Below are 12,651 nucleotides of genomic sequence, written 5' to 3' on the forward strand. Positions count from 1 at the left end.
TTCTTCTGCCAGGATCTCACCGAATATTGAAGACAAAGATCCTGGTCGTGGCACTTTCTCTGCTGGCTCCCCTGTGCTGTTAGCTTCATGTTCTTGGTTTGGATCCCTCTGAGCGGCTTCTGTCATCAGACTAAGAAGCAGTCTGTGTGTTTTGGTCTTAAGTCCTTCAGAATAAAATCTATCTTTGTACCTTTAGGGGAGGGGGTCACATTAATTTTCAGGCCAGTTGAGAATAAAAAATGTAACTATGCTGCTTTTATAATTTCTATAATGCTTTTTTTAATCCATCATTATTTTCATGATGATTAGCTCACCTTGGGTCTATGACTGTTGCCAAACTGTAGAGGGGCTCTTCTTAAATGTCAGCAAATCTTTTGTTGACAGCTTCCAGCAACGTGTCCTTAGTTGTCTTCACACCATGATCTGCTGCAGGCTCTTTGGTCAGAATACGCTTTAAAACCATCACAGAGGGTATGACATCTGCAGCAGATGCAGTTGATGAGCATATTTCCTTAGTCAGCTCTTCAAAAGGTTCCAGCAGTGTTGTCATGTTTTCAATCAATTCCCACTGAGAAGATGTAAAGGTTGCAGGTAGCTCAAAGTCAGCAACGTAAACGCCCAATACTCGTTTTTGCTCAAGGAGACTGTGGAGCATATAATAAGTGCTATTCCACCTAGTGCTGACATCTTGTTGCAGTCTTTTGGTGGGCTGGCCAAGTTGTTTCTGTACAATCTGAAGTCTTGCATTCGCTAATGGGGAGTGCCTGAAGTGCCCCACAATGCGTCTCCCTTTGGCAATAATGTCACTTACACTGCGCTGTGACAGCACTGCCTCATGGATGGCCAGCTGCAGGGTGTGTGCCATACACCCCAAACTTGGTAAACCAGCATCTATCATAGCTTTCACCATGTTTCTGGCATTATCTCTCAGTATCACGTGTATCTTGTCTTTTGGAATATGCCACGTTTTAAACATTTTCTCAAATGTGGTGGCTAAAGCTACGGCAGTATGGGAACCAGAAAACTCCTGGGCATGCAGAACAGCTTTATGAAGTTGAAAATCCGAATCAATCCAGTGAGCTGTTAAACTTAGCATCAACACAGGACTGACGTCCGAGCTCCATATATCACTCGTGAAACTTAAAGAGGATGAGACGCCTTCTTTAAGGAGATGTTGGACGTGAGAGTACACTGTCTGGTGGAGCTCGGGCAGGGCTACATCTGTGAAGTACTTACGTCCCGGTAGCACGTAGCGGGGCTCCAAGTGTGAGAGCAGTTGGCGGAACCCAGCGTCTTCCACCACGGAGAAAGGCTGGTCATCTAGCCCGATGAATTCAATTATTTTTCGAGTTATTTCCTTAGCCTTCTGACTGCCACGCTCATACGAGCGAGTGTTGGCAATGGTGGGCTGCGTTAACTGCCGTCTGACTGCTCCGGTTGCCTTCTTTTCATTCTCTGCAGTGAGCCTCGAAAACTCACCATACTCCGCCAAGTGCTTGTTCTTTAAATGTCGTATTAAATTTGTTGTGTTGAAGCATTTTGACGTGCTTCCCCCTCGAGGTATTTTACCATTGCATGTGTTGCAGGACGCAAACTTTACATCACTCTCACAGACCGTATAAAAGCTCCAAACAGCAGACATGTTAGTTCAGGATTTGCCGCCGCGCGCTTGCGCAGTTTGTAGGACATTGGGAGCTACACTACACTGCAAAGTATGAGGTACATGTGATCGGGTTCTGTAATCGGCAATGAAAAGCACTGATCGGCACACGTCGATTACATACTTTTTAACGGAAATCGGCAGATAATGATCGGTGGCCGATCGATCGGAACACCACTGGTGACAAGGTTAAAGCATACAATGTCTTTTTTACCACATGGAATAGGTGGTGAAATAGTCTTAAAATGGTGATTTTTCACCTGCCAAAAAATTATTTTAGCATCCAGTTTGCAAATGAAGGATTTAAGTTGCCTTATAATGTCTTAATTTCTTACCTGTTAATTATATTATCAACATCAAAGGACAGTGGGTCTGTTACATGATGAGCAATTACAGTTAACAGGCTGTGCGCGCTTCTCTGGCACATGATCAGTTATGTGCGCACCTCTGTATGATCAGGTTTGTGCTTCAGCAGCAGATTATCTCACCGACAGCGATGGTGCGCTGGAACAATGCAGATGCAAGAAGAAAAAAGTGTTGCAAGGAGTTTTATCATAGGTGAGATGTCATGGCTTCTGTTTGTTATTGGCTCCAAATCAGACAATAGATAATCCTACATAGAATCCTCATATTCTCATCTATTTTATTATTTTTATTTTTGACAATGCAAATCTGTTGACCCGTGTACAGAAAATTCCCTCTTTTTGTCATTCTATCTTTGCCTCCTTCTGGCCACAGAAACAGCAGACATTTTTGCATGCCAACTATTACCTGCATGTCAAACGTGCTAAATCTAGATACAAAAACAGCAACCACAATCTGGTTCAGGTTTGATAAATCCCCCTCCCATAAATTTGCACGGGGTCATTATCACACGTTCTGCATTTGAAGATCAGGCCCTATGTGTCGTGGAAAACCAAAACTACACAACACCTTACACATACCATCACCACAGTAAAGACTGGTGGCAGCATCATGCTAAGGGGATGGTTTTCTTTATGAGGGGCAGGGAAGCTGATCAGAGTTGTTGGGAAGATGGATGGAGTTAAGTACTGGATAATCTGGGAAGAAAACCTGTTAAGGAAGGTTCACCTCCCAGCAAAACAAATAACCCAAAACATACAACCAGAGCTACAATGGTTTAGATAAAAGAATATTCATGTTACAATGACCCAGTCAAAGTCCAGACCTAAATCCAATCGTGTATCTTTGTAAAGATTTTAAAAGCAATCTTTATAGATTCTCTCAATCCAATCTGACTGAGCTTAAGTTATTTTACAAAGAAGATAGGGCAAAGAAATTCAGACTCTAGATATGCAAAGCTGGTAGAGATTTAGTGAACCCCTAATTATTTAAAGCTGTAACTGCAGAGAAAGGCAGTTCCACAAAATATTGACTCAGGTGGGCTGGATGCAAATGCATACCGCACTTACTAAAATTTGTAAAAAGAAAAAGAAGTGAAAAAGCTGTATCATTTTCCTTCCACATCACAATCATGTACTACTTTGAGTTGGTCTGTCACATATTATCCCAATAAAATACAATGAACTTTGTGGGGTACGTACAAATACTAAGAACCACCATTTTTCCAAATTTTAATGAAATGTAGCATACTACAATACAACAATTTTGTTATAAGTCAACCCTCAATTAAATTTTAGAGTTGTCTTTTAACACAATAAATGTAAATTTATTGTTTTAATTTATAAGCAATAATAAAATGTATTATTGCTAATAAATGTTATAGTTATTAGCAATGATGAGAGGCACATTAATTCATATAAACTTGCCTTGCCTTAAAGAATGCTGGGAAATAGCAGGACCAACATGTTTAAAAAGTTTTTCTCAAATTCTTTTTTATTTTACGAACCACATTTTGAGTTTTCGATCTGGCCGGACCTTTAGATGACTCACTGATTCAAAGTAAAATGGTACACGAACATCACCTTGTACAAAATGTTTGTGAAGGGCTGTTAGGTAAGAACATTTTGCCAGCATGTTTTAAATTCTTGACTGAAAAAGGACCAAGCATCCTTTTACTATTTTTTATTTTTATTTTAAACGTCAAACCATTTGAAAAATGTGCAAAATAAATAAAAAATAGCTTTTTATGGAATGATATTAAGAGCTGTTAGATGACAAATGTGTTTGAAAAAGCAGCCATCACCATGTTTTTAATTACCAGTCATTTTAAGTGATTTCCACAGCCTGGTCTGTGAATACTGACAAAGACACTGAAAGATCATCCTCCATTTTCAGATTGTGTTAGAGTGACCACAAGAGGACAGACGCCTGTATTATTATTGCACTGCGATGCAGGAAACATGTCAAGTCCCTTCATTTTCTTGACCTAATCTATAAGCAGCATATATAGTTGAAACAGGATATTTGCATACTCTGTGTAAAGATAAGTTTTTTCACTCTGTGACCATCATGAACTGAGATATTTCTGTTTTAGGTCAGTTAGGATTACTAAGATTATTTGTTTGTTAAATGAAAGAGAAAGTTTTTTTTTTAGAGAAACCTTTTTTAATCTCTTCAATTTCAGAAATGTACATACACTTCCTTAGTAGTTAGTTGAATTGTTTTGTAATCTGTATGACTTGGATCAAACCTTTTGGGTATCCTTTTACAAGCTTCTCACAATTGTTTATTGGAATTTGGCCCAGTCAGCCTGACAGAAATGGTTCAACTGTGTCAGGATTTTAGGCCAGCTTGTTCACACACACCTTTTCAGCTCTGCTCACAATTTTTCTCTGGGGCTGAGACCAGGCAGGGCTTTGTGATGGTAATTCCAAAATTTGTTTTGTCTTTGTTTCCCATAAACCAATTTATAACTCATTTTGTGGTATGCTTAGGATCATTGTTCATTTGGAAGACCCATTTGTGCCCAAGCTTCAACATCCTGGCTGATGTCTTGAGATGTTGGCTCAATTTTCCCACAATTTTCCCACATATCATTATTTACTCACACTTCAATTTTAATTTCATCAGACCACATGATTGTTATGATTCTTAAGTGTGTGTGCTTTTGGGTTTCTTTTTTGTCTCTCTTTTCATCCTTTCCCTGTTGTTTATGTTCTATGAGGTGTTGCCATATTAATTCCTTTGTATTTAGATTCGTTGTTTATTCTTGTGTTCTTTGTTACACTTTTCCCCTTGGTTTGATAGTTTCTTTGTTAATTAGTCACCCTCCCTCAGCCTCACTGCTAACCTTCTGCCTCAGCTGCTCCACATTATCCCAATTAACACCCACCTGCATTCTTATGTGTTGCTTTCCCATGCTCCTTATTTTTTACCTAAATGTGGATTTTGTTTCTTCATTTCTTCTGCTTTTCATAGATTTTTAGCTCCTTTTAATAGACTTTTAGATTTACCAGTGAAAGGAAAATAATACTAGTCTCTTAAAAATTTGAACAAAAGTTGTTTTTACACCAGTGACTCAGCTTCCTTAGTCAGAACTCAGTAATTGCTTGGTTAAATTTCAATTATGGGACTACAACTTCATTATACCAGCGAACCCAAGGATCATTCTCTCTCAGCACAAGATGCTTTCCCCTACATAGAGGACTTAATGATATAATTACCTCTTTAGAGAGATTGGTTTAGAACCAGCTCTTACCAGTAAAACCCAAAGGATTATTAATGTTATCTGTATCATTGTAATGTTGGCCAGAGATTTTTAGATTTCTCAGAAGGATTGTAGTTTTTCTGTATCTGTATCTGTGTTTATTTTCTTTGTGATTGTATTGTAATTGTATGTACAGCGCTTTGAGTGTCTTGTTACTGAAAAGCGCTACATAAATAAACTTACCTTACCTTACCTTTAACTGACCTAAAACACTGAAAGTTCAGTTTGCTGTTTAAATTAGTGGCCAAATGTTTTAGCATTTTTTTTTTATTGTTTAGTGAAAAAACAAAAAAAGCTAGAAGCTAATTATTCGCTGTCTTTTGCCCTGGAGCTCTGTCATTTGGCAAATCCTCGGCTTCCCTTGAACCTTTAGTTACATAGGCATATTAAGCTGCTTCAGCATCCTCAGCTCCATCATCACTACATCTAGTATATCCCACTTCTTCATTTCCTGAGGGAGATCCATAGGCCCCATCACTGTCATCAGTTAAATATAGTTAGTAATGAAAAATGTCTGCTTTAACAGGCAAAAGATTATTTGGACTTTGTGTCACCATAAAATCAATTATTAAACATGTTCAGCTATTAGTCTTAAGTTGTTAATTGCCGTTACCAGTATTTTTATTTGACCTGTTATGGTCTCAAACTATAGAATAGTGGATAGCATTGTCTGGCTAACATATGATCCTGAAGAAGTTTATTATGAACTTAACTTTAAGCTTTTGAATAGTTGTCCACTGTAATGACCACGGTGGTCTCAAATTAATTCATCTGTGGTAACAAGGAGCTGATTTGAGAGGTGCATGCTTACTGTCAACGCAAGCAACAACATCTCCCACATAATTTGCAGTTCTTCCTTCAGACTATTACTGGGCAATGTGATCGCATAAGAGCAATTCTCCTTTATCAGCTTGAACACCTCGTTGTGCTCAACTGACAATAAAATCAATGGAACCACAAGGCTGCAGACAGTGAAAGATAAACAACATTCAGTTAAACTGGAAAGACAAAAACATGTTAAACTACAAGTATTAAACTAATTGCAGCAGAAATCTGTTTATTACTTACATAAACAGTGTTATGTTTACAATTGAGGTTGCCTGATAGAATAAAAAAATGTCTTTGGACCAATTTAAACATCTTGATGAGAACAGATGAGTTTCAGTCTATTAAAATATTAACATGATATAAACATAGAATGAATCATCACAAACTCGTTTTGTGAGTTATTGCAGTCAATGGGTTTTACTTATTTCATTTTTCGCAGATATGATGAACTATAATTAATCACAGCTGCACTAACTCTCGATTATGACTATAACTGTGTATATCGATCATCTTCTTCGACTTTCGTCCTTGAAAGAATTGGGATTTTACATTGTTCTTTTAGTGTATTAACATAGTTGAGATTTAGCAGTTATCCAGGAAGGACTCTGAAATCTGGCAGGAATCATTATAAAGACTGCACTTCCTTGGCATGAGTGCCTTCTTGTTAATTGGGTTGTTAGCGGCATAAAATTCTCAACAACTGGGAAAATATTCAGTTCTCTCCATCTGGAAGATCAGGGTTAGTTCATCATTAGGTTTTTGATGTTGTTGCCTTTTTTCTTTTCATCCAGGGGGGTGTTATTGGGTGTGAAGCACGTCGCACCCTGAACAGGTTGCCAGTCAGATTGTTTGATGAAATATTAGATTTTTGTGCCTTGAAAAGGTATTCGTGGCCCTTCAACCTTTTCACATGTTGTCAAATTATAACCAAAAGCTATGAAGCCCATCATTTAATCTGGATTTTATGTGAATAACCAACATAAAGTAGTGCATAATTGTGAAGTGAAAGGTAAATGATACATGGTTGTCGTTTTTATTTTATTTTGTATATTCAGAGGTTATATTAAACACCACTGAGTACATTCTAAAATCACCTTTCGCTGCAAGCAGAACTGCAAGGTTTGTTGGGGTATTTCTCTATTAGTGTTACACATTAAGAAAATATTTATTTCTCCTGATTATTTTTACAAATCAGCTCAAGCTCAGTCAGACTGGCCGAAGAGTGTCTGTGAACCGAACTTTTCATGTCTTGCAACAGATTCTAAATTGGATTTAAGTTTGGACTTTGACTGGACCGTTTTAATGCATGAACATTATTTGATCTAAACCATTCCATTGTAGCTCCGCTTGTATGCCTGAGGTCATTGTTCTGCTGGAGGGAAAACTTCTAACAGGAATGGCCTGTATTGAGCTTCACCAACTCTAACCAGCTGTCATGTCCCTACTGAAGAAAAATAAACCCTACAACATGCTGCCATCACTATGTTTCACCATTGGAGCAGACAAATATGGTGCATGTAGTTTTGCATGTATGTCAAAACATTACATGTTGGTCTTATCTGACCAGAGCGCCTTCTTCAACATGTTAGCTGCCATGACTGTTTCTCTGGTTAATGCTCTCCTGTCAGTTAAGATGGTTTTGGTTGGTTTGCCAGTTTTCAGCTGATAGATTGATCAGTGCTCTGTGAGATGTTCAAAACAAAATGTCCTTTGTATTGGTCTATCACATATAATGTCAATTAATTATATAGAAGTGTGTGGTTCTAATGTAACCAACTCTGGTTTTGGCTTCTGTTGTGTGGTGCTTGTTGTTGGCTCCAATCTGCAGCAGTGGTTGGGGAGGAGACATAAACATGTCTTGGGTTACTGTTACATGTCTGCCTGGGCAACACTTCCAGCACACAGGAAATAACTGCTCAGCAAAGGGTTTGAACTATGTCCAAACAGCTCTTGAGCGTCATGCTTGGACACTACAATCACACCTCTCCTACACAACACAGGCCACCACCCTACACACAGAAATATATGCACATTTGGTCATGCCGCCTTCAGAATTAACATGCAACTCAGCAGTCACAGACTTCACGTAGGTAGGCATGCGTTATCAGAGCAACCACTCCTCTGTCCAGTGCTTCATCTGCATACTAATATACATACATCAAAATTTAAAAAAAGCTTCAGCAAAAGCTCCGGCAGTCATAAAAAGTCAGCTTAGACTAATACTCCTCACTCAATTAACAAGCAAAACAACAGTAAGGAAGTGGGAACATCACATCTACTCCCACGCAGGCAGAATGGTACTTCAGTTTTAAAGTTATGTAACAGTCCACTGATATGAGATTACATTTATCGTGCCCTCAGAGGGGAGACAAGTGATCATGAGCCTCTGAAATAACAGGTCTGAGTGGATAATTGATGGCTGACCTTCCTCTTGAGGGTGCAGCTTGGCCAAAGAAAAGTGGATAATTGGCATCAGTTTTAAAAGCTCTAAAGGGGGAAACATTTCTCATAGTTGCTGGATTTGATAAGTTGTCTGTTTTTATAAATTACACCTACATCTTGCCTTAGATTTCTCTGTTTGTCAACTGACAAAAAGCCTTTGCTGTGAGCTAAATGAAACCCAGACTATCATAGGCTCACATGATGGAGATCGTAAATTAGCTAATTGGCAAATGATATAATAGGAGTGTCATTACGCATGAATCCAACTGAGCTGCATTGTTTGCGAAGACATCCCCTGCTGACCGGAAACTACGTTAAACAACAACCGCCAACGCGCTTTGAACTTGGGAAGAGAAAGGGACCTTAAACACGAGAAGAAAAACCTCAAAACACGCACTGTACAGCCCGCAGGCATTCAGCGTGTGCCAACTCTCCAGAAATTCATCTTGGATGTTTGTTTTTCTCACTTCTAATCTGGGCAAACAGCCGCACTTGCTTTTTTCGTTCCACGAAAAAGAAAACATCAAATCCAATCCTGCCTCCCAAATGTCTTACCTTGTCTCTGAAGGTGGGAACAGGTGGTGTACGAGCTTTCTGCTGGCTTATCTAAGTCGTCCGAGAAAAATGCGATGCTGAGCCTCCGAGTACGAGCACCATGCTGCGGGAGAGGAAAAAATGCGCACAACACTGGTGACAAGGCGGAGGAGCGCCGATTTTTAATTCTATCTGAGCATCTGAAGTGATACAGTCACAGCAGAGACATTGCATGTGTGTGTGTGTGTGTGTGCCCTCTCTCCCGCCTCCATGACTCTGACAAAAACACAAACCAATCCCATTTACATTATGGCACCCAAAATGTTTCATTTTTTTCACACAGTATAAAGGGCGTTACCCGGTTACTTAAACGCAGGAAAGCTCATAAAAAAAACAGCAGAGATAGTTATGATAAATGAATATTCTAGAAACATATAGAGCTTTCAATTCCAAATTGTACAATATAATAAAGAAGAATGCTTTTTTTTTTTTTTTTTGCGTATTTCAAATAAAACACCTTATTATCGCACCTTCTCTTTTAGTGGGCGTGTGCTTACGTGGGGCTCTATTCATAATAAACAAAAGGATAATTGGACCAAATTAAGACGTTTCATAGTCCTTTTTAAAACTTCAATCTGTTATCACACGCGTCACCAAACCGGAAGGGAACTTTGACGCACGGTGTGCTTTTTTATTTTTTGTGTGGATAACTGCATCATACAGTCATCACCTAACGTTACAGGTGAGAGCGTATGTGGTATTCCCCACTTGACCACTGGATGGCGCCAAAGGCTGTGTTTATAGTCACAGCCAGAGCAGGAAGCACAGAAGTGTAACTGTGCAACGACGCAAGCATGGATTAAATTGGAAGTGCTTTGTTTTGATGGTCGTGGGGTGAGATGTGGGTCCAAAACAAACGAACAAAATATTTTTTTTTTTTTTACCTATAGCTCCTATGCTTTCCTACACTGATACTCGCTACTGAACACACCAAGTGTCATTTTAAATAGTTTTGATCACGCTGATTATTTCAGTGCTTCTAACATTTCTTTTTGGACTTTGGCGGCTTTGTTTTTCATTTTGCTTAAAGGAAACTATGTAAAAAGGGTGTCAATTTGAAACAAACAACAACTATTTTATCTGTTTTATTAAAAAAAATACATAAAAAAATATTTAGACCCTTTACAATAATCAATGGGGTAAAAATCATTGCTGACCAGCATCTTACATGTTTCCACTGGTATTGCCAATTTGTCTTTGGTGATGTGTTTAAAAACCTTGGGGATGGAAGGCCCCCTAGTGTTCACCCAAATCTTTTGCTTCCTCCACAGTTTATCAGATTTACGTCGGTTCTCTGACTGGGCAACTCCAAAACGTTATTAATTTAGAACCTGCAATTTGTGTTTTTGCTGTCAATTAGAATTTAAATTAATTAGAAATTATTAATTTGAACATTGCACCTACAATTAGTGTAAATTTAACTTTGTTGCTAATTAGCAACACTAGGTGCTGAAAGAATAAAACTAAACTGAATATGTTGATTGTTTTAATGCTATTATTGGACAAAGAATAATTTGATTTTGAATTAAAATACACATTTTTGAACAAGCACTGCTTTTCATCATCTCAGTGTTTGAAATGCAGCTAACTGGTGGAAAACAACCTTAATGCATAGTCCCAGGGGCTGCTATCCCCTTCCCCTTTTTAAAAAGAAAAGAGTGTTAGAATTTGAAGAGCATTAGAAAATTATCTAATAAGAAATCAGTCTTACATTTATGTAATTAATTATTTAATTATGTTATTCAATATTATTTATTAATATTTTTTCACAATCTAAGTAATCCTTTGATTTAATGTTGAATAAAGGAAATAAATGCACACATTTTATGATTTCTATAACTGGTCCCAAATTATTCGTATTACTAATTAATACTAATATCACTCATTTCCATTCCTTAATTGTCTAGTGTCTCTATAAAGCTTAAAAACCCAAATTTAGAAAGAACTTTCATAATTTTGGTCACATGCTGTATACTCTGGTATATCAGTTGTAAAAGACTTCAGTAAGCTTGTGTATATTTTGTATTGCACAACCTAGCTCTGATTCATAGAATTTACTGAGTTTCTCAGACAAATCCAAAGCATCTCTCCCCAGTGCTCACTTCCACTTACATGAACTAGGTGTGATGCTAACTAGCATCACTTATCCATAAGTGGTTTTTTGTTTTGGCTTAACTATGAATACATATGGGGCGCGGCAGTGACACAGGGGTAAAAAGCATGACCCATATTCAGAGACTTCAGTCCACGATGCAGCCCGTTGTGGGTTTGACTCCCGGCCCAGGCAACCTTTGCTGCATGTCTCCCCCCTCTCACCAACTCTTTCCTATCAGGTTACTGTAGAAGAAATGAGAAAATAAAGACCACTAGTGCCGCAAAACAACAATATATACATGTAGTTGCAGCACAAGACTAGTTGGTGGATTCTCTGACTTAATAGCTGCGACTTAACAGAACGTAATAAATGTATTGCGAATAACCACATGCTTTTCAAAGCATTGGTTCATAGGAGGCATGATCCAGTAGGATATTCTCACAGTGTGAAAACCTTGAGTAAAAGTACAAAAGTTTCTCATGGTGTTTAAACAAAAGTGTAAAACAGAAAATGCATGACATGATAATACCGCTTTTATGTAAAACAGAGAAGCAGCAACATATTATTTCTGCTGGAAAAATATTACTTGATATTGTTACCTGTACAGTGTATTTATTTTAATTTTCATAAATAGACTGCCGCAAAAGTATATAATAACCACTGGAAAACATGAAAATGAATAAAACAATATGGGACATGAGTTAACATGAGCAAAACTAGAATAAAAAAACACAAGACTCCTTAAGAAAATACAGAGCTAAAACAAAATGACACAAAACCAATGAGACAAAACTAATCTGATCTCCAACATTTTATGATACGTAACTTGCTAACTGTAGTTTTAAAACAGCATTACCTTGACGAGAGCGAAGGGTGCTGCTCCTTTACCTTCCACATCACATTTGTGTAAATATTTCCAAACAGCTGTATTCCACATTCCTGCAAGCAAGGTAAAATTATAGTGATGTTCTCCCTCATACAGTCAGAAAGAACTTGATCAGTCCAACACTTTCTCTGGCATCTCATTAAAGACCCATTAATGCTCAACGTTAAACATCCAGATGCATACGGATGAAGCCTTCAGTCCATGTTCATGTGGTTTTTTTTTTGTCTGTTTTCAGGAATCTTGTGGATACGTATCAAAACACAACAAACATGAAATATACCACCGGTCACTGGTGGAGGCAGTGCAGCTCAGTATATCTTACATGCAAACAGCCAAAGAAATGAAGAAGAAGACAATGACAAAAATGGTGGAAGTTCTCTATCTACATACGACAATGTATTTATTGGTCTTACTGAATTTAGAAGCTAACTCAGAACTGTCCTCTGAAGCATGTGGGCAGTGATGCTTCACGTTAGATACAGGCAGACCTGCTTAAGTGCACAAAGAGACAATCA

General features: G+C 38.1%; 1 protein-coding gene across 1 annotated transcript in view; it reads right to left on the reverse strand.

Moving 5' to 3' along the window:
• rin1b (Ras and Rab interactor 1b) overlaps positions 1-9,345 on the reverse strand; it is an 84,206-nt gene extending 74,861 nt beyond the window's left edge. The window contains exon 1 of the mRNA XM_047385172.1: positions 9,117-9,345. The gene's annotated coding sequence lies outside the window, so the exon portion shown is untranslated. The remainder of the gene's footprint in view (positions 1-9,116) is intronic.
• Positions 9,346-12,651: the final 3,306 nt, after the last annotated feature.

Source organism: Girardinichthys multiradiatus, chromosome 14 (genome assembly GCF_021462225.1).
Source record: "Girardinichthys multiradiatus isolate DD_20200921_A chromosome 14, DD_fGirMul_XY1, whole genome shotgun sequence".
Lineage (NCBI taxonomy): Eukaryota > Metazoa > Chordata > Actinopteri > Cyprinodontiformes > Goodeidae > Girardinichthys > Girardinichthys multiradiatus.